Genomic DNA, 21837 nt, shown 5'->3' with positions numbered 1-21837 from the left:
CGATTCTGTGTCTCCCTCTCTCTCTGCCCCTCCCCTGTTCATGCTCTGTCTCTCTCTGTCCCAAAAATAAATAAACGTTGAAAAAAAATTTTTTTTTTAAATAAAAAAAAATAAAATGAAGAATTTTACCTAGAACATGTGAAGAAGTGCAGTACAGTACTGTCTTTAGATGACAACAGCCTTTGGAAGTAGCTGAAGAGAACACAGGGCTGTGAGGAAATACAAGAAAATCGGGAGTCCTCCACTCTGAAAGTTTGCAGAACGTTGGAGTGCCTCCCTTCTGACCACACCTTTTGGTTTCTTTAGTTACTCAACTGCTGTCAATGAGTCCTTGGAAATGAGGGGCTAAGCATCTCGTTACAAGGATTTGAGTGCCTTAATTTCACCTAGTTTGTCTTGCCTGCGTATTTATTTTAGTACTGTCCTTAGGCAGTGATTTAAGGTTTAAAAATGAAAATAGGGGTTCCTGTCTGGCTTCGTCGATAGAGCATACGATTCTTGATCTTGGGGTTGTTGAGTTCGATCACCACGTTAACTGTAGAGATTACTTTAAAAAACGAAATCTTTAAAATGATACACACACTGTAGAAAAAGCAAAAATCAAAAAAGAGCAAAAAGTCATCCTGTCATCTGGAGGTAATCACAAAATCACCAGACACTGGTGTTTTTCCTGTTTTCCATGTGTGTATGTACACACTGTAATGGAAGTGTTCAGTGTGTTTTGTAACCCGCCTTTTCCTCCTTTCAGGGACACGCTCAACACATTATCTTTCATGTCAGTGGGTACTTCTGTTACCAAAATTTTAAGTCCCCACAATATTCTAAGAATGTATCCATAATTTAACAAACCAGTTTAGACATTAGTATTTTCCCCTCCAGTTCTGGATTGTTCTGTGTACTCTTTTAGGTGAACGTTCTCATAATGAAAAATTGAGCCTATTTTAATTATTTTGTTAAATTCCTTATGAATAGAATTATTGGGTCAAAGGCTGGTGTATTTTTAGAGCTTTTGATGTTGTTAAATGACCATCTAGAAATGTTAAGCCAATTATTATTCCCACCAGCAGTTAATGCAAGTGCCTGCCTACTGAAGGGATGTTAAGCAATTATTCAGTAGTGTTAAGATTTTTTGAATGATTTACAAGCAGTAGATTCTGATTTCATGTATGCTCTTTTATATTTCCATATTTTTTATAAGAAAGCTTATACATGATTATATTCCTGTCAGCAATACAGTGAGAATCACATTAAATGAAAAAATAAAAAGCAAATTTTGACAGTATTTGGAATTCTTACAGCCAAGCAGACTACTTTAAAAAATTTTTTATTTTATTTATGTTTTTAGTTTTTTTTTTTTTTTTTTGAGAGAGAGAGGGTGAGAGTGAGTGGAGGAGGGACAGAGGGAAGGAGTGGGGGGAGAGAATCCCAAGCAGGATGCACACTGTTAGCACAGAGCCTGTTGGGGGGCTCAGACTCACACACCATGAGATCATGACCTGAGCTGAAATCAAGAGTTAGACTCTTAAGTGACTGAGCTGCCCAGGTGCCCCTAAGCAGACTATTTTTAAGCGTGTGTGGTTAAGGTGTTCTGAAGCCCAGTTTACCAGAGAACCAGAAGCCTTCCTGACTCGGTGGCTCTCTGGATAAATTTTAGATGTACCCTTTATTCTCTGAAGTTGTATTTTTTGTTAGCCAAACCTTAGGAACCAAGCAGATTAAGAAAAATGTGGATTTCTCATTGAGTGAGCCCAAGAAGAGCGTACATTTGAACGACGAGGGATACTTGGTATGAATTGTGGTTGTTGCTTTGGAGGGGATGGCAAAGCAAAGTGTGTGATTTGATTTTGATTTTGAGGTGTCTGGGAAGGATTTTCTGAGGAATTGGTGATTTTACCAGAGATCTCAAATGTGAATAGGAATTCCCTGGATGTGCCCTCCTTCCAGATGGAGAGAACAGTGGACGGTGACCTCCAGCCTTCATCTTTACAAAGCCTGCCATTTTCAAGGCCACACCAGTCTGTCGCCCTGCCCTCCCCTTACCTTTGCGCCTCCCATCTACCAACTTCTTAACCCTTCCTAATGTTCCTTGAGAATGTTGCCTCCTGGCTTGCTCCTTTTCTTTCTGCTGTGTCTTCTAACATTGTCTCTGTGTTGTTGGCTCCTCCCGCCTCCAATCCAAACCTCACCCTCCCTTCACAGGATCTTTTTTGGAACTTTTATTTCCAGTTACTTCCGCTTTCCTGGGCCTTGTTCTCTCCCAGATGACACGTTTGGAATCTTGAGCTCGAGAGCGTCTTCTCTGCACACATCCTGTCCTTCCCTAGGTCTCTTTCATTCTTATCTCCTAGTTCTTGATCCTCAGGCACTCCGGTGCTCTCTGGCTTCCACTTCCCTTCCTCACCCTTTTTACCTGCTGCGGAATCCTCAGGGAGTCATGTGACTGTCCTCTTGCTGACATCTTGGTTTCCTCACTGAATTGTCTGGGTGACTTCCCAGCCTTCCTCAGTGGCACAGTCCTGCTGTTGTAACTTCTCTGTGTTGTTGTTTTGTTTTGTTTTTTTTTGTCTGTCATGCTCAGCTGGAGAGAAACCAGGTATCAGAGTGACTTTTTCTATCACCCATGTCCAAGTTCTGGGCTCAGCCAGACCCTTGACTTTGTTGTTGTTGTTGTTCCTTATGTCATCTGTTCATTCCTCTAGTTTCATCCTCCACCTGTCCTCTCCACCATGACTTCTGCTTCTTAGTTCATTAAGAAGTCCTCAGATAAATGATCCCCTCAGCTTCCTGCCCTCCTACCTCCTCGAGTATTGAGAAATAGTAACTATCTGAATACATCTCTGCCCACTTTATTCCATTTCCAGAGGAAATGAGGCAATCCCACTGATGGTCTGTGTGGAGCTGTTGTAACAGATTCTAAGTTTTCCTGCTGTGGTCACAGGAGAACTGCTTCCTGTTCCCTGGTTTATGGAGATAGGTTTGTGTTTTCACAGAAGGTAGGGTCTCAGAAGTGGCGTGACCCTTGGAGAGGAGCAGGTTAAATGACCTCTTGAGATGATGGAGCTCAAATGTGGCCCAGTCAGGAGTCTGGAATCTCCATTGCCTCTTCAGTGGCCTTGCCTGATTGTAAATGAAAATCCCCCTAAGGGGGAGGTGGGATTGGAGGTGATGAGGACATCAGATGTGTTTGTAATTAAAGAAAAATAGATAATGGATATACATGGAACAAAATTTAAGAGGTCCTGAGGACAGTCAAGGCAATTAAGTCTCCCTCCTTGTCTGATTGCCTCTCCCTTCTCAGCAGGCAACTACTTGTACCAGTTTTTATGCGTCTGTTTTGTGTATCCTTTAAGAGTCTGCTTTTTAATTGTGAAATTTCAAATGTAAAAAAAATCAAAGAATGAACACTCATATGCCAGATACTCAGATTTAATAAATCTAAACATGCTGTTTTTGCTTTAGGCCTTCCTTCCTTTCTTCCTTCCTTTTAAAGAAAATAAAACATTTTAGATACTCTGTATTCTTTACTAGTGTCCTCTCCTTCCCTTCTCTCCCAGAGGTAACCCTGCATCGATATTTTCACTTTTGAATTACATGTTTATATACCCATAAACCCACATCACATACAGTATTGACTACATGATTTAAAACCTTAAGTAAGTGATTTCATGTGATACGTGTTCTGTAGTCTGCTCATTCAGGAATGTTTTCAAGGCATGCTGACCTGAGTAGCTAGATAGAGTTCATTTGAACTGCTCTTGTTAAATTCTGTTTAAGTAGCGGAACTTAACTTTTATATTCTGTTGATGTATTGGTTATGTACTGTTAAAAACAGGGACAAGATGCTGAGAAGTGACATTGCCGGATCATAGTGCACACACCTCTTCAACCTGCTAGCTGCCACCAAATTGTTTTGCCCAGTGTTTGAACCAATTTACATTTCTGGCAAGAGAGTGGGAAAATTCCTGTTTATCCACAGTCTTCCCAACAGTTGGTATTATTAAACTCTTTTGTACTGGCCTTATCTGATGGGTGTGGGATGACCTCTCATTAGCAGGGATATGCCACATTGGTTTATCCATTCACTGGCTAAAGGTGAATGATTCCAGGTTTGGGCTATCATAAATAAAGCCATCATAAACATTTATGTGCACGTTTTGGATCGAGCAGAAGTTTACATTTACGTAATGAACAGGAGTAACATTACTGGGTCATAGGGTAAATGTGTCTTTTAACCTTATAAGGAATGGCCAAACTTTGGAAAAAGTGGTTGTGCCATTTTATGTACTGACCAGGACAGTATGGGAGTCCCAAATGCTCTGTGTCCTGATCAGAACTTGGTGTATCGTCTCAGCAGTTTTCATGTTTGTTTTCTCCGTTCTGATAAGTATGTCCTATATTTTTTTTAACCCAAATAATTAAATTGTAAAAACTGTCTATTTTAAAATGACTTAAAGTAATTGATTTTTGCCCTTCTTGCTCTTTGACCCCCCCCCCCCCCCCCATTCAAAATCCAAGCGTTGTGTTAGGAGAACCCAACAGTGATAAGAGGTGGTAGGGTGTAGTGGAGCATTTGCAGGCTGCTGATAGGAAATTTGGTCAGGGTAGTTTTCTTGCTGCTTTCAGCAAAGTTCTCTTAAGTTATGGACTCTTTGATTTACCGGCTGGACTTTTTAGTTTTATTTCTGGAAAATATGTATTAAAACTTTACAGTGAAGAGCGTGGAGTCCCTATTTTAATGACCTCACCCACCTGCTTGTGATTTTTTCCCTCTCTCCAGGCCTTGAATAAGATTTGAGAATGCTTGTTCCATTACGAAAAACGGAAGTGCAGAAACCACAGAGGTAGGTCAACACCCTTCTTTTATAGAGCAAAACACGTGAGGCCCACTAGTTAATGACTCTCCTGCACATACGCCACTGTGCTTAGTCTGCAGTGTGGGCTTCTGGACTCCCAGTGAAGTGCTTTCTCCCGCTAATCCTTGTGTTCTGCATGGTGCTGACTAGGCCGTGCTGTGATGTGAATCTTGGGTTTGGAGGATGCAGTCTTTATAATGGATTTACTTTGAGAGCCGGAGAAACTTGATTTTACTTTCAGTGCTGGAGTTCTGGCATGTGCTGTCAGTACACATTCTGAGTCATGCTTTGAGACCATGAACAAGTAGCCTTTAAATGTCAGAGAAGCCAAGCCCATTTATTGAAGTCTTTGATAGTCAAGGTGAACAGTCAGTTTACTCATCTCACCCAGATGTTTACCCTTGATCATGAAGCTACCGTTTGAAGGAAAATAACATTCATCTAGGTTTGAAATGTGTACTGATCCATTTCCTTTTGAAAATTTAGTAACTGGGGTTAATTCTAAAATGTGTTGTTTTGCCACATTGTGTCTGTGCCTACATTTTTTTTTTTAAAGAGTATAGTTTTGGTAATTCTAATATAACCACATATGAAATGGAAGCTTTTTTTCTGTCACGTAACCTGGCTCCTTTTTTCTTATTGCTTCACCGTTGTTAGCATACTGACTTAGTAACATGGCTCAAGATGGTTCTTGCAGCTAGCGGGAAGGAGAGGACGTACTTCCATGCACATCCCCTTGGCCAGAACATAGTCATGTGGTCACATCTAGCTGCAGGGGAAGCCGGGAGATGTTGCCTGAATTTTGTTGGTTGTGTCCCCAGCTTAAAATCAAGGAGTTTTGTAATAATAAATTGAGTGAGAGAGGACTCTTGTTGGAGACACCTGGTGGTCTCCTGACACTTCCGATGAAGTACAGACATTGCACATAGAACAACGCATAGTTGGAAGTAAGTTGTATATAAAGTGTTTTTTAATTCTGTTTAGCTTTCTGTATGTTTGAAATTTTCCGGAAGTTTATTGAGGCCGTTTTGTATTTTCCAATTTACTTTACCAAGTGCCAGTTGAATGTTGTAACACTAGGGGGTGCTGTAAGTCAGTACCTTTGCTCTTTGTGTTTCCAGAATTATTTCCCCACCCCAAGTTGGCTCATTACAGAATCAGAGTAGTTTCTGTCCAGTTGATAATCCTAAACTTTCTCTGTTGTTTTACTCCATTTTTCAACATTAAAATGTCAGTATATAACATTTATTTGGAAAAGCAGAAATAACCACCCAGATATAAGGATGTTTTCTCAAAACAGTTCAGATTTTGTCCTTAAAAGGAAAACATAAACCAGAGATTACATTAATCAAATATTTTCAAATGCATAATGATTTCTGAAGAGTTCAACATTTTTTTCAGTATTTGTTTTAAGGTTAGCCTTTTAGTTGCTTTGCATATTTTTTTGGTCCTAGATTTACTAAACTTACAGGCACTAAGATTTCAACTACTTCTGATTTGTCCCTTAATAATGGGAGGGACATAAAACTTAGAAAATCAGGGGAATGTAAAGAAGAAATACTCAGAATCCTGCTTTACAGAAACGACTAAAGTAATCGGTGTATTGCCACCTCCTTTGCTAGTAAGTATACTTGTGCGTGCATGTATACGATACTTTACAAGGTGAGCAAATCATGAGTTAATGCTAGTGTTTGGGATGTTTTTTCTGTGTTCATTTTTTTAAACCAATTTTATTTTTTATTTTTATTTTGAGAGGGGGGAGAGGGAGCGTGTGCGCAGAAACAGAGAAGGGTCAGGGAGAGAGAGAGTCTTTAAGTAGGCTCCTTGCTTTCAGTGCAGAGCCTGACATGGGGCTCAATCTCACAAACCATGAGATCATGACCTGAGCCAACATCCAGAGTCAGATGCTTAGCTTAACCTACTAAGCCACCCAGGAGTCCATTCTGTGTTTATTTTGTAATGACCTACCTTTCTGAAGTATTTTATTCTAAGTTTTTAAACTCATTTTCTGAGTTAGACTCATTACCTGTAAATCATTACTTTGTCTTTCCATTTCTAGTATTAGAACTTTTTTTTTTAAGTTTATTATTATGAGAGAGTGCACAAGAGCACAAGAGTTGGGAGAGGGCAGAGGGGGAGAGAGAGAATCCCAAGCAGGCTCCATGCTGTCAGCCAGAGCCCAACTGGGGGAGGGGGAGTTCTGTCTCACAAACTGTGAGATTGTGACCTGAGCCAAACTCAAGAGTAGGACGCTTAACCTACTGAGCCACCCCGGCGCCTCTCCAGTGTTAGAACTTTTAAAACCTTTTTTCATATTGTAGGAATTAGGACAGCCTTCTATAGTGGAGGCTATCAGACTCCATCTGTTTCTGGCTTTAATGGGTACCACTTGGGGTTTTTCGGAGTGAGTATCACTGGCTCTCGGCATGAGATAGGGATTCTTTTGGAGGACTTGTTTTCTTCTGTGTCGAATGTGCTAAGAGTTATTTGAAAATTGATGATGAGTTTTATCCAGAGCCTTTTTGGTTTTCGTTGGTCTTATAGGCTTTCTTCTTTCTACCTGTTGATGTGAGTTGTGATACTAGGTTTTTTTCCTTTTCGTTGTTAAGTTGGAGATCAAGATGGTACTAGATTTCTAAAATGGTTCACCAGTCTTTTTCTCCTTTTCCAGTGCTCTGCAGCTGAGTAGCATAGGAAGTGACTATTCTTTAGTGCCTGGAGACATTTGCCTGGGAAGCTAATTGGGCCTGTGTATTTTTGAGTGGAAGGTTTCCATCTGCTTTGGCCTTGGGAGGTGTGTTCAAGAACCTTCTTGGATGTATTTATCAAATTTATCTTTTTTTTTTTCTTATTTTCTAACGAATTTTTCTTTCTCTAATTTCTTACGCTTTGTGTATGATATTTTATTGCTTATTCTTCCTTTTCGTAAGGGTGTGCTTACAGTTTCAGCTTCACCTTTGACCCAACAGTTATTTTGGAGAAAGGTTGAAAATTTTGAAGTTGTTAGACTTTGTTGGTTAATAATTCTTTTGATCTCTTTGGGCATTATCCTCAGGCAGTGAGGAAAAAATAAATGCTCCTTTTTGTGGGGGTTGAACTTTTCATTTGCGATGATGGTCAGTTTTCACAAATGCTCTTTAGCCAATGAAATTAGGTTCTGTTTTCTGTGGGATGCACAGTCTGGTACCTATCATATTTGCTTTATTCATTTTATTGGTCAGGTTTTCTAATTGATAAGAAAACTCACATGGAGATGCAGCCTATGCCCCTGTCCCTCCACCCTCTTGCACCCATCTTCTTGGAGACAGGTGTGTTTATGAACCTTTTTTATATCCATGAAGTAATGTTTGGAAATAAAAATTGACATGATGCTTCATTTGTGAATTTTTTACTTTTTACCAATGTGAAGTTTGCCCCATTTATTACTTTTCCCGCATTTATTACTTCCTAGCATGATTTCATTGTGTCTGTTACTTAAAAAATCACGAGGCAGCATTACTGTTGCTTTACTTGTGTGTCACTTTAAGGTATATTGTTGGGTGTTGGTGTTTATTTTCTGGTGCATCTGAGAATAGGTTGAATTTAACTCATTTACAGTTTGGTTTGTGTTTTAGTCTGTAATGTTTCAAATTTTAATGTGGTTTCCTTTAAAACACACACACACACACACACACACACACACACACACACACACACACACAACAAGCCCCAAAAAACCCACCCCTGTTTCTCCAGTAGTTGTCGCTAAGATCTAATGGTGTTTTAAAACTCCTGCCTGTTTGCAGGATGGGGTTCAGCATTATTTTACTGCCTGTCTTCAGTCTTTATTAATGTAATCTTGCTTGATCTGCTTTATTGTTATTACATTTTTCATATCACCTAGCATATGCTTAGAGAATAATTTGACATTGCATTCAGTCTTATAATTAGATTTATCTTCATTATTTAGTTTTGCCCTGACCTTGACGGTTGGGGTTGGCATACATGATTAGCAGCCCTGTGTATTAGTGGCCTCCCTGGATTTTGCCTCTTACGTGGTTGGAATAATAAACCTCAACCTCTCAGCCTCCCCCCACCCCCTTTTTCTTAACCTGCGCATGTCTGAGGTTGCATTTTTTGGTTTTCCTACATTAAGGGCAGCTTGTGTGGGTATAAAATTCTTTGGGGAAACCTTTTCCTCGGTTCTCTGTCTTCACTTTCTATTGCCTTCTGGCATTTTCATGCTGCCTTGGAAAATCCTGGGGCTCATCTTTATCATTGCTATTAAGTAAACCAAATATTTTCTCCTTCTCTCTGGATGTTTCTACACCTTTTTCTTCCTGTAGCTAAATTATTTTGCCGGGATGTGACCAAGTATAGGTTTTTTTTGTCTCTGATTTTGCATGAATTTGGTGTGCCTTTGTGATCTCTGTACTCAGATTTTTCTCAATCTCAGAGTAGTTTTTATTCTGTATCTTTTTTATATTTTCTATCCCATTGGTTCTTTATAAAAAAAGTTTTATCGAGATGGAATTCACACACGACAAAGTTCTCCCCTTTAGCACATACAGTTCAGCGGCCTCCAGTGAATCAGACTTGCATAACCATCACCTTCAAGTTTGGAACGTTTTCTTCATCCCGTAAAGAAATCTCAAACTCATTAACAGTCCCTCCCCATTCTTGTCCCCCATCTCCACCCCAGCCCCAGGCAACCACTAATCTACTTTCTGTCTCTCGAGATTTGCCCTGTCTGGACATTTCATGTAAACGGGAGCCCTACAACATGACTGGCTTCTTTGTTCTCTTTAAGTCTAGTCAAGGAGCACAGGTTGTTCGTGTCTTGGTTTTGCTCTTTGCTTTTGTCCCTCTGTGGTTCTCATCTGTGGACTGTTAACTGCCTTTCTGGACTTCTCCTTGTCTGCCCATGTTTCTTTAGCTTGTCCTCCACCCATTAGTTTTCTGCTACTTCCTCCAGTTTTCACTTGTGTTTGTCGCTTCTTTAACACCCCCAGCTTGTCATCTTTTGGTCCTGTTCCCCTTTTTTAAAAAAAATAACAACTGTTTTGTTTTTTTTTTTTTAATTCTTCACTCTTTTGTTCCAAATTGAAATTTTCTTTTGGTTCCTGCAGTTTAACCTTTTTGAGGTGAGAATCTTCATAGAACATCCCGAGGACAGTTCTTGTGTTCAGGGTACAGGGACTGGATTATTTTTTCCGTAGGCTATCTACTGGGCCTTCTCTCCTGGTTCACTTTGGAGCGAGGGGCCTTCTGGTCTCCCTGGGCGTGTCACCCCGATGCTTTGGGTGTGTCACGTGTGACCTGTGCTCTGGGGACCTGTGGGGGTGAGTCTTCTGCTCCTGGACACTGCAAGCTCTTGGCTCCCAACCTCCTCCTCAGCTTCTACTGTGGCCTCTCCTCCAGTCAACTGGCATCTTTCTCGTGTGCCCACCGCGGACTTCCCTAAGATCGTTCATGGATGAGTCACTCTCAGGCTGCTCTCTAGGTTGTCCTGTCTCCTCTGCCTTTATCACATCTTTCAAGATGTACTCTGCTGCTGGTGGATGCCCCTTCTGCCCGGCTGCTTCTCCTCTGAGCCTGTGGTCCCTGTGTGGTGTTGGGGAGATGGAGGTGGTACTTGCCCTCTCACGGCACATCCCCAGGGGCCCAGGGGCCCAGAGGCCCACCGCCCAGGCTTCTGGCAGGCCCTGGCCTGGAGTCAGGACCGGAAAGGACAAAGTCCGAGTACGGGTGTGGCTCCTTCCGTCTTATGGGTACCAGAGGCACGTGCCTCTGTGTTTCTTGAGGCGCTTCGACTCTCCAGTGGGGCCTCTGCAGCTGGGACCTGCACAGCGGGTACCACACACAGCCGGGCTCCAGCCCTTGGCTCTCCGTATTGCAGTTACTCGTGGCTTTTCCTATCATTGGAGTGAAGACATCATGCCTTGAAAATGTATTTTTAATCTTTGAAAGTCTTTGACCTTTGAAAACAATCGTTTTGGGGCTCCCAAGGGGGGAAATGAGAAATTACCAGGAAGCAAAATTAATCCCCCCCTTTCACGGAGCTGAAAGCAGCGTGGGTGGACTTGTTCATCTGAACAGAGTGTTTGGAAAGATAGGTTTTAATTACCCTTGTTTGTGTGGGTTTGAGAAATGTAATCCCAGCGACTGGTTGGTTTCCACAATAGAATATCCAGGTGCCACGTAGAAACCTGCTACAGACTGAGGGTAAGCAGGCCGAATTAGAAGTGTGCAGTAACCGTTCGTAACCAGGTGGTGGCTGTTGTGTAATACAGATGGATAGCATTTCTGACTAGGTGGTGTGGTTATACAATTTTGGCAAGCCTGTGTGGGTTATAAAAGCTGAAATTCCTTCGGTACCTGAAGCATCTCAGGCTGAGCATTAGAACGGTCCCAGCCCAGCACAGATGCCAGCAGAGAGTTGGTGGGGGGGATGCTAATGAACGAATGTTTTTGTGGACAGGGTAAGATTTCCTTCTGCAGGTAAGACCATTTCTTGGTACGTGAACTCTGCTTTGGGGGAATTAGCGTCTGTGTATGTGTCTCTGTCTGCATGTGCATCTGGGGCTGCAGGGTCCGTTTCTGCACGCACGCATCTGTGACCATGTGCTCCCGTCCGTGGCTGTGTGTCTGGTTTTCCGAAGATACACAACTATGTCTGCGTGTGTGTCTGTGGGCGGGTGAGGAGCCTGCGGCTCCAGCTTGCCCAGCTGTGTTACTAGAAAGTCTCCAGCCTGAGTTTCTCAGTGCCGTCTGACAATATTTAAATAACCGAACATTAGCATTTATACAACTCTTAGAAGCAGTGCCCTTCATTAAACATGTGAGAAAGAGTGACCTTAGAACCCCATCTGCAACAGCTGAAATGTTAGATACGGTGTGTTTCAGGTGCTCGTTTACCTTGTCTGAGTGAGGTCCAGCCCCCAGCCATCCAAGGCTTTGTGTGCCTTTTATGTTTTCTTTTATGCAGAATTTTCGGGGTTCAAGGAAAACTAAGTACACAAACAAAAAGGAGTACAGACTAAACAAACTTCATGGAGAGCTGGAGTCTTTTATAGATGAATACATCAATTTTTTAATCCTTTAAGGTTGGGGGATTATCAAAATGTTAGGTTCAGACACTAAAAAAAAAAAGCTGTACATCTGTAGCACAGGATTCTAAGTGGTTGCAGTCTCTGTATTGAATGGATGTTTTGTTTTTTTTTTTATGAATTAGGAGGAATATGTTCCTTTGCAGAAAAAAAACTATATGACATACTCCCAGGCATGAAATGTTTATTGACGGTCAGGGAAAAGGCTCCCATTTATTGAAGGTCAGGGGAAACCTATTATTTTGATCACTGTGTACTTGGGGTTAACCTGGAGAAGAATTACAGCGTCTCAGCCCCAGGTAATTGCAGTGCAGTTTAGGCAAACCCACATTCAGTCATCAGGTAATCCATCAGTGTAGGTGAAATTTCAGAGTGCCCTTTTCCTTATCTTGGGAAAGTGTGTGAGGAGGAGACAGAAGTCTTGATAAAGTGGGGGTTGCGTGAGGAGAAAAAAGATAACTGCAGAAGAGATTTGCAGATGTAATGGACGGTAGGAAGGAAGCAGGTGGTGGAGGGGACTGAGTAAAGGTGCCAAAGTCCAGCAAAACCAAGCAGGTGTCATGGGCAGTTAGGAAAGGAGGGAAGGACGAGCTTGACCTCTGTCTGCAAGTGAGGGAAGGAAATCTGGCTTTGGCGCTGGGGGCTGGAGGAACTGATAAGAACGTTCCAGAGAGGAATGGTGTAGTCTGAAGAGTAGTTCAGAGGGAGGGCTGATAAGTACATTGAGCTTGAGGCGATGGGGTGAAGGATTGTGGGAAATGCTTCTGCTAGCACCTGAGCCTTTCCCAGTCCAGGCAGCCGTGGCAAAGCAGTTGGAGGTGACTCTGTGCTCTCCGGAGGCTTCCCCTGCAGGAGGAGAGGGAGCATGAGTCCTCAGTTGTGCTGGAAAGGGAGGGTGGAGCCGGGGGCTGGAGCAGCACCGAGGCGGCCACAGGGTTAGCAGGGCACAGCCATCCCTAGAAGTCACCTTAGCACTCAAGTTTGTCTTTGTACTGGGAAAGGGGTGGTGGGGGAGCTGGCAGATGGCAAAGGTCCTTTGGAGGTGTGCTGGAGGACGAAGCTTTTTCCCATTCCTGGATAGTAACTGGGAGGCTTTTCTTAGCTTCTTCCAAAATGACCTTTACACGTAACTGTCTGGGCCTCTGGCGGGTGCTCCTCTTCGGAGCCTTGTGCCGTTGGTGTCTAAGGACACTGGAGCAGCTCTCATGCTCTCAGGATTGCTGTGCCTGCCACTTGCCCTTGGCTTTTGTCCAAGGGAAAATCAGCCTCTCTGCCTCTGTTTTCTGAGTTGTGAAAGGGTGAGAATAATAGCCCTTCCGGTATTTTTGTAAGGGTTAAGTGAAATCCTGTTTGTATCTTGGATATAATAGGCAGTCAGTTAATTCTGAGCATGCTCTTATCTTGCTGTTATAATTCCGTACAAAATTAGCTTCCCAGTGGCTCCTAAAACTACCGATTAATAATTTAAGGTGGTCTTTAAATAAAAAGAAAAAAAACCCACTTGTACAAAATGATATGTTAAATCATATAGAAGTAAATGCGATAAAACTTGATTTTGCTTGAGTTTTCTCAAATATACATTTATATTTTAATTCTGGCCTATATTTTAATTTACTCCATTACCTGTCCTCGCCTCACTTGTCCTGGGCACAGGATTTCCCTGAGTGAATCTGGAGGGCAGGGACAAGTTTTGTTTCAGATGTATGACTTGCCTCTGGGAAAATGTTCAAGTTTTCCTTAAATATTTGAGTGCCTTTTATGTGGTGGGCACTGCATCCCTGTCCCTATCCCTGCCTGGTCAGGGAGCTAGACCAAGAAGGCATGTGCCATGGAAACATGGAAGGGGGGCAGCAAACCCAGGGATGCTTCTTGGAGGAGGAGGCTTCTTGAGCTCCGACCTGGGAACCGCAGGTCATTGTGGCCCATGATGGGACCTGGGGTGGGAGAGGCATTGTTAGGATAATGAGGCTCAAGGTCTTGTCATAATTGTGTTTAAAGAAAGTTTAGGGAAGAAATTTCTGCTGGATGAGATCAACTGCAGAAGATGTCTGCTAGCTACCACATTAGGTCAGAAGAACAAGGATCACTGATGAGTTTGTATTTTAAAGCCCCTACACCAGCAGAACATTAGCTGCTTTGACCTTTTACTGTACGCCTGACTCCCGTCTTCCCCTAACTGAGCAGTCGATGAGTCAGCGTCTTGCCCTCTGGATCCCATGACCGTCACTTTTCATGGCTCAGCCTGTGTGTAAACTGACATCAGCTTAAATCCAGTTCCCTCTCAGCCTGGATTTAAGAGCTCTCTTAGGATTTAGAGTTCAGTTTGGGTCTAGAGCCTTTTCTGTACCCTGGCCTCTCGGGCCCTGTCTCTAGAAGAGACGGAAGGGGTCTTCTGCAGGCACAGAGTGTTCTTTAACATCTTCTGTTTCATTTTAGCAGTTGGGGGTTTTCACATTATGCTTCATAAAATACTTGTTTTCGAATAGGAATGATCTTCCCTTACCCTGTGGTGTTCCAGGAAGATCTGCCATGTCTTCCCAGGGGGCCCTGCGGCCGAGGCCCCCGACTCCAATTTCAGGGGACACCCAGGTAGTCCAGCAATATTTGCCCGAAGCCTTTTCTTCCGCCTTCAGAGCAGGGTTGTCACATGGGGGCACCTCATGGTGCACACACCCCAGGGGTGTGACCTCTCAAGGACTGTTCCTCCTGGAGTTCTCAGCAGGTTTCTGACATGGAACCTGGCAGCTGACTCTGGGCTCCCCTCCGGAAATCCAGGTTTTATCCGGCTTCTTTTAAACTTCTCCTCCTGAGAGAAAAGTTGACAAACTGAGATGGTGACAGAAAGCTGTCACCAGCTCGTTGCGGGGATTGGAGATTTTCTTGATAGCAGCCATGGAGGTCGTTTGGTATAGGGCTCTGATAGATGCTGAAGAAGGGCCACTCGGAGGCTTTTGTTCTAGGCGGTCTCTTCCTATAGCAAGGAGATAGTACGACGCTTTAGCAGTGTCTTCATCTTGCACCACTTGGACAAATTATTTCTATGGGTATGTTACTTGAAGCCCAAAAAATAACCTGATTTAAATTGGGTACTTGGAATATGCTTTCTATGTCGCTCGGCAGGGCATTAGTGACATCAGTGACTTTTAGGCTTGTGTATGTGTGTGTGTGTTGACTGAGCCACAGTAAAGTATTTTACCTTGAAACTAGACACCCTTGTCTCATGAGATGTGCTCTGAGGTTTTTTTGTTCTGCTAAATTTCATCGTCTTACAAATTCTGGCTGAGATCATGGCCCACTACTAGTGGGGACTGACTGGCAGTTTGAAAAATAAGAGCAAAAGTTCTTGGAGTGTTTCGGAAAAGGCTGCGGGAGGATCACCCTCCCCCCCCCCCCCCCCCCCCCCGGTTATACCCCATGACCGTAACTGTCATCACAAGATCAAAAAATAACCACCCCTAACTGGTTCATTCGCTGCTGCCTAAAGGGAATAATAATAGCTAGGATGAATGTCAGGATTGTAAACTTTCTAAAGCAGGACCCTATGTATTAGGCAACCATTTAAGTCCTTTTATTTAATTAAAGGGAGTTGAACATCTATAAGTTGAGGATATGTGTTCCAATAATCCTTTTTTGTCTTGGATTAAAAGCATTTAGGTCAAATGTTAGCATTTAACAGAATTTAATGGAGCAGCCGCAGTTCAACTATAATCCCCTAATGATGGGATTTAAGCAGAGAGAGCCACGGATTGGCTTTTAAAATGTGCTTTATCATTGAACCTGGCCGGCTCTGAAAGCTCTTGTTTGTACCTTGGTAAGAACCAAACTACCACTTGGCAAGTTGAGGTTTTGAGTTTCTTTATCCCAAAGTTTTCCTTGTTAGTCATACTCTAAGCTGTCTGGGTAGGTTGCTGCAGAGAAAGTAGTTTTATCCCACCCCAGGTTGTCCATCAAAAGGTGGGGGTAATCTGAGGACCGCTAGCATCAGAACGTTTGTGCGTTTGTTAAAAATGTTCCCGTTGGGGGGGGGGGGTTGCACCTGGGTGGCTCAGTCGGTTGAGCGTCCCACTTTGGCTGAGGTCATGATCTCACTGTGAGTTCGAGTCCTGCATTGGGCTCACTGCTGTCGGCTCTAAGCCTGCTTGTGATCCTCTGTCCCCCCCCCCCCGCCCCTCCCCTGCTTGTGCTCTTTCTCCCCACCGCACCTCAAAAATATTAAAAAAAAATGTTCCCAGGTCCCAATATAGGTCTACAGAATCAGAATTTGGAGGAGGGAACATTTTTTAAGTCGGTGGGATTATGGGAGTTTTAAATTGTTTTTTTTCCTTTGAAAATCTATTTTTACCAAAGTATAGTTCACATACAGTAAATGGATATACATACAGATGGAGCCACCAGAATCACAACCATGGTGTAGAGTATTTCTTCAGTGTTTCCTTCCTTCTGCCTATGGGAGTCCCTCCTCCCTTCCTGCAGTAGATCCCCACTATCTGCTTCCTGTCACCGTAGATCAAGGAGTCAGGCAGCATGTCCTGGGTCCAGCTTCTTTCATTCAACATAGTGTCTGTGCATTTTCTCCACGTTTATGCATCAGTAGTTGCTTCCTTTTTATTGCTGAGTATTTTTTGTAGGGACCCACCATGGCTTGTTTATCCATTTGCCTGTCGATGGACCTTTTGGGGTCTTAAATTTGGGGCTGTTATAACGAAAACAGCTTTGAGACTTTGTCCACAGGTATTTGTGTGGAAGAAGTCTGTATTTTGAATTACCTTCCCACGCAAGTCTTAGGCATATGAACTACTGATTCTTTCTATTCTTATTCTTCTTGTATCATTTTGGAGAACTGTAAAAGTTGGATTTGGCATGCGTTTATGTTTTTGATGTAGTATTCATTCAGTGCCATCTATATGGGGTAAATGTGTAGTTGATTAATGTTTACTGAGTATCCTGTGCTCAGAGCTGGGAATATAAAGATGAATTGTACACAGGAGAATTCTGCCCTTTGGGAGGACTCTTAGTGGTTCCTTCATTCAGCCATTAAGTGCTTTGGACTAGGTACTGCCAGATGGTGATGGGAAGACACATTTTCTTAGGTTTTGCTTCCAAGAAACACAAAGTCTTGGTTAGTAAACTCCGGGAGCAGCTCAGCCTTTAAATTCTGTTTGGATAGTACCGTCATACTGCCAAGTCAGGTGGCTGTGGGAAGCCACAGTAGGGAGTCGACACATTCCTGAACAGCAGAGAAATGGTCAGATTAAGTGCAAAAGAAAGGATCACTGGCTGAATAGTTGACCAAAGAAGTGCTGGTTCAATGCTGTTATTCTGCATTTGTTCATGATTATTGGTGGTTCACTTCCTGGAGAAGTGGAAGCTTATTAAATAAAGATCTGAATATTTTACTTTCCTACTTGCTCATAGCAGCATTTGCCAAATTGCTGTTTTTCTACCCTGTCAGGCTGCAGATTTATTTTGAGGTTGAAAAAGATTTTTGTTTTTAGGAGCCAGTGATGGCTTCCTACTTGCTTTAGGATAGTGATTAAAAAAAAAAAAATTATTTGACAGAGAGGAAAGGGCAGAGAGAGGGAGAGAATCCCAAGCAGGCTCCACGCTCAGCACAGAGCTGGACGCGGGGCTTGATCTCACGAACTCTGTGAGATCATGACCTGACCCGAAACCAAAAGCTGGACACTTAACTCACTGAGTCACCCAGGTGCCCCATAAGTTTGGAATCATGCCATATTTGTCCTTCTGTGACTGGGTTATTTCACTTAGCATAGTCTTATGCATGCTATTTTTTTAAAACCTGATTCTTTACATAATATAAGGTGAACATCTTTCCATGTCAGTCATTATTTCTGTGTCCTGTTTTTACTGACCACGTGGTATTTCTTTGTAGGAATATACCATAATTTTGCCATTCAATTTCCTAGTGTTGAATATTAGATTTTTCCTGATTTTTAGTCTTATTAATAATGTTAATGTGCACAATTTCATACCTAAATCTTTGCATCCTAATTAACAAATATTAAACAGTAAATATATCTATTAATGTTAGAAGTGAACATTAATAGGCCTCTTTTGATACATATAATCAAATTGCCTTTTCATTAGCAAATTTATTTTTCATTAGGAGTGTAAGTTTGTCTATTCACTGTCTTACAAATAAGGGATTAAAAACAACCCACATAGTTTAAAAAAAGTACCTCATTTTAATATACTTTCATTTGAGTTAAAAAAAATTTTTTTTAAATGTTTATTTTTGAGAGAGACAGAGTGTGAGCATGAGAGGGGCAGAGAGAGAGGGAGACACAGAATCTGAAGCAGGCTCCAGGCTCTGAGCTGTCAGCACAGAGCTCCATGTGGGGCTTGAACCCACGGAATGTGAGATCATGACCTGAGCTGAAGTCAGTCACTTAACTGACCAAGTCACCCAGGCATTCCCCCCCCACCCAGTTTTTTTAATGTTTATTTATTTTTGGGAAAGAGAGTGTGTATGAAAGGGGGAGGGGCAGAGAGAGGGGGAGACACAGAATCTGAAGCAGGCCTCAGGGATTTCTGTTGTCTGTTTGTCAGTTTTTGTGAGCTCCCCTGTTTATTCCAACTTTGTGTTAGGGTTCCTATCTAATAGAGCACATTCTTATTATTTTTTTCAGATATTTGTGGCTATCCTTATTCTTCCACAGGAATTTTAGCCCCCTTTCTCTTCTTTTGGGGTATTAATTTTTATTGAATTCATATACATTATGTATATCGGAAAATGAATATACGAATAGCACTCTTATTCCAGCGTTGAGTCTTTTTTTCTAGTTATTTAAATCTGCTTTATGATCCCTAGTAAGAGTTGACTGTTGTATAAATAAAGGTCATGCACATTTTTTGTGAAACTTAAGTATTTAATGCTATAATTGCTGTTTTTAAAAATGTAATTTATTGTCAAGTTAGCTATGTACAGTGTGCTCTTGGTTTCAGGGGTAGATTCCCGTGATTCATCACTTCCATGCTCATCCCAACAAGTGTCTTCCTCCATGCCCATCACCCATTTCCTCTCTCCCCAGCTCCCCCACCAACCCTCAGTTAGTTCTCTGTATTTAAGAGTCTCTTATGGTTCGCCTCCCTCTCTGTTTGAAACTATTTTTTCCCCTATAATTGCCATTTTAAACAGGATTTGTTCATCCTCTTGTCTTCAGGGGTCGGTAAACTTTTCCATAAACATCTCAGGTTTTCTGGCCCAGATACCCTGTCACGTGTGCTTCTTCCTTGCTGTTGTTTACCACCCATGACAACGTAAAACCCACTCTTACCTGGGGGCCCTGCAAAGCCAGGCAGGGCGGTATTTTGCCAGCTTCGGAACCAGATGCTTGTTGCTGGCATTTGGGGAATGTTTGAGCCAATCAGCGCCAAAGGAGCTCTGCTCACATATTTTGTGCCTAGCTGGCTGTCGGTAGATTCTCTGACTTTCCTACCTCTTGGTTGTGGTTCTCATTTGCTCCTTTCCTTTCAGACACTTCCCTCCTCTTTCTGTCAGTCGAATGATCGCAGTGATGTCCACACCCTGGCTTGTCCCTGACATCCGTGCATCCACGGTGTTACAGATGTGGTGAATGTTGGCTGTTAATCTCCTTTTCCAATTTAGTAAGAGTATTAAGCCAGACTGAGTCTTACATTATATTTAGTACCTTTATTTTTTCACAGCGTATTTATTCATTGCACAAATAGCGGGCAACCTTCAATACAGGTGCCAAATTGAGCCGCGGGAGCCAGGGATACAGGCAGTGGACATGTGGTCTGGCTGGGCAGGCAGACGTGATCTCGCTGTATCAGCCATCCATCCTCATGCTTCCTGGATGCCACGGTGAGGTGGCGAGCAGAGGAAGCACTGATGGGAGTTACCCCGATGGAAGGGGGCGAGCTAAAGGGTGTCGATTTTGGAGGCACTGCCTGTACGTGAGCTTGAGGGCCCATGAGGGACCCAGCACCCGAGAACCTGAAAGATGGAAATGACGGCGCAGTGGGGCCACGCTTCCCAGGAGGCTTCACGGTGACCCTGTGGCCTTGCTGAGGAATTGGGCTGTTATTCTCAGGTGCATCAGGACACATCAAAGGGCATGCTGGCTGCGCTTGTGTGGACAAGTGGAGTGCTCGAGCTAGAACAGGAAAGGGAGGCCAGAGGCGGTAGGGCTGTTGGTAAGGTGGTGGCGATGCCGCACAGCGCCTGGAGGGTACGGCTCTGGGAGCTCCTGCTCTGGGGCAGGTGGGGGCTCCTGGAGAGGGAGCTTGGTGGTCCTTGCCCCGTTGGGGCCCCCCCAGAAATCTCAGGTAGGGCAGACGGCACACGGCAAGTCGGGCGGCTGGGCTTCCAGGCCAGCCTGGGCCACGTTCGCTCCAGGAGGGGGGCCGGGGGTCTTGCTTGTATAAACGCTGTTAGGGCAGGAATGCTGATTAAAGTTTGAATCCTACTCCACTGCTTTTGGCTGTGTGTCCTTTGGCAAGTTACTGAGCTGCTCTGAAGCTTACCTTCCCCTTGGAATTAGTGGAATATCATGCAATACCATTTCCTACTCAGGAGGACAAGGGGCTGTTGATCTGGTGAGGCAGGTGCTTAGCTGGGAGACTGTGGTTGTCGCTCTCACTGTGTTGTTCCTCGTCCTTTTCATCGTTAATGAGCCCCATCACTCATCCCTCGGCTCCTCCTTTCCCTCATCACCGGGTCAGGGGCAAGATAGCAGTGGCTTTGCTTTAGTCTTCCTTTCTCAAGGAGTAGGAAGAGGGGCGATGGGGGACTGGGGGCAGGCAGATCTTCCCCAGTGTTGGATTCCCTGGGAGATTTTGCCTTTTAACACAAACTTTAAACCAGACCCTAAGCCCCCCCCCCCTTTTGTCTTTTGCTGTGCTTTGCATCTGGGCCTTGACATTTCCCCACTCAAGTTCAGCCTATGTGGATGAAGCACTTTGCTGTGGGTTCTGGCCTTGAGACTGTCTTCTTCATTCTCAAACACTTGAGTGTGGAATGCTCTGTCACCTGGGGACTTGTGAGGATATCTTTCTGTGCTCATTGTTCAGTCTCCTCTCCTTCTTCCGCTCTCTGTCTTACTTGAAAAGGGTGTCCCCTCTTCCAGCGCTGGGAGCCTTCTGCCCCAAAGCCTCTCAGTGCATCACTGTCCTGTACAAGAGGCCCCATCTCCTCTTGTTGCTCACTGGGCTTGTCTTCAGGGTACCCCAAAGGGTGCTGCTCTGCAAGAGACAGCAAAGGCAGGGGGTAGGTCCCAGTAGAGCTCACGAGGGCCAGTTAAACATTCGGTAGAGAAATAGGACACGGGGTACTTGATGGAAAGTGGTCTTGCAACGGTGGAACTGTCCCCCTTTGTTCCCAGTCATGGGGGTGGTCACATTTGGGATCTGCCCCATGCATTGTACGATGTTTAGCAGCACTCCTGGCCTCTACCTATTAGATGCTGGTGGCTCTCTCCGGGTTGTGATGGCTCTAGGCATTGCCAAATGTCCCCTGGAGGGAAAGTCCGGGTTGAGAGCTGCTGCTTTCAAACAGACCATGGATAGGATATAACCAAGAATGCAAAATGTGCATGCATATTTAAACCAAAAGAGCCCCTCCATGTCATGATCTCATGGTTCGTGGGTTCAAGCCTGCATCTGCCTCTTTGCTGACAGCTTGGAACCTGGAGCCTGCTTCGAATTCTGTGTCTCCCTCTCTGCCCCTCCCTGGCTTGTGCTCTGTCTCTCAAAAATACACATTAAAAGAAAACTAAAAACAAGCAAAAAAAACAAACGAGCCCCTCAAAAAAGTTTGATATGTGCATTTGATTCTGTTCTACTTGAGGCAACTTGATATTCTGGCAGCCGTTTCCTTTATTTTCCCATCTTGCACTCTACCAAACTATCAG

The 21837-nt window shown here is 43.5% G+C and overlaps 1 protein-coding gene across 4 annotated transcripts in view; it reads left to right on the top strand.

The window, feature by feature from the left end:
• Nucleotides 1-21837, top strand: part of SLC23A2 (solute carrier family 23 member 2) — a 135165-nt gene that overhangs the window by 33611 nt on the left and 79717 nt on the right. For 2 of the 4 annotated variants that reach the window (XM_047068023.1, XM_047068024.1), the window contains exon 3: nucleotides 4778-4841. The exons of 1 other annotated variant lie outside the window; for it this stretch is intronic. The gene's annotated coding sequence lies outside the window, so the exon portion shown is untranslated. Of the gene's footprint in view, nucleotides 1-3832; nucleotides 3992-4777; nucleotides 4842-21837 lie in introns of all 4 variants that reach the window. One more of the 4 variants, XM_047068025.1, reaches the window with a different exon arrangement.

The sequence above is a fragment of the Lynx rufus genome, unplaced genomic scaffold, assembly GCF_022079265.1.
Source record: "Lynx rufus isolate CCGP_SWC_20201006 ecotype Redwood Valley unplaced genomic scaffold, mLynRuf1.p SCAF_8, whole genome shotgun sequence".
In the NCBI taxonomy this organism is placed as follows: domain Eukaryota; kingdom Metazoa; phylum Chordata; class Mammalia; order Carnivora; family Felidae; genus Lynx; species Lynx rufus.
Note: the sequence above shows the minus strand (reverse complement) of the source record. Positions and strands in the feature narration are given on the sequence as shown.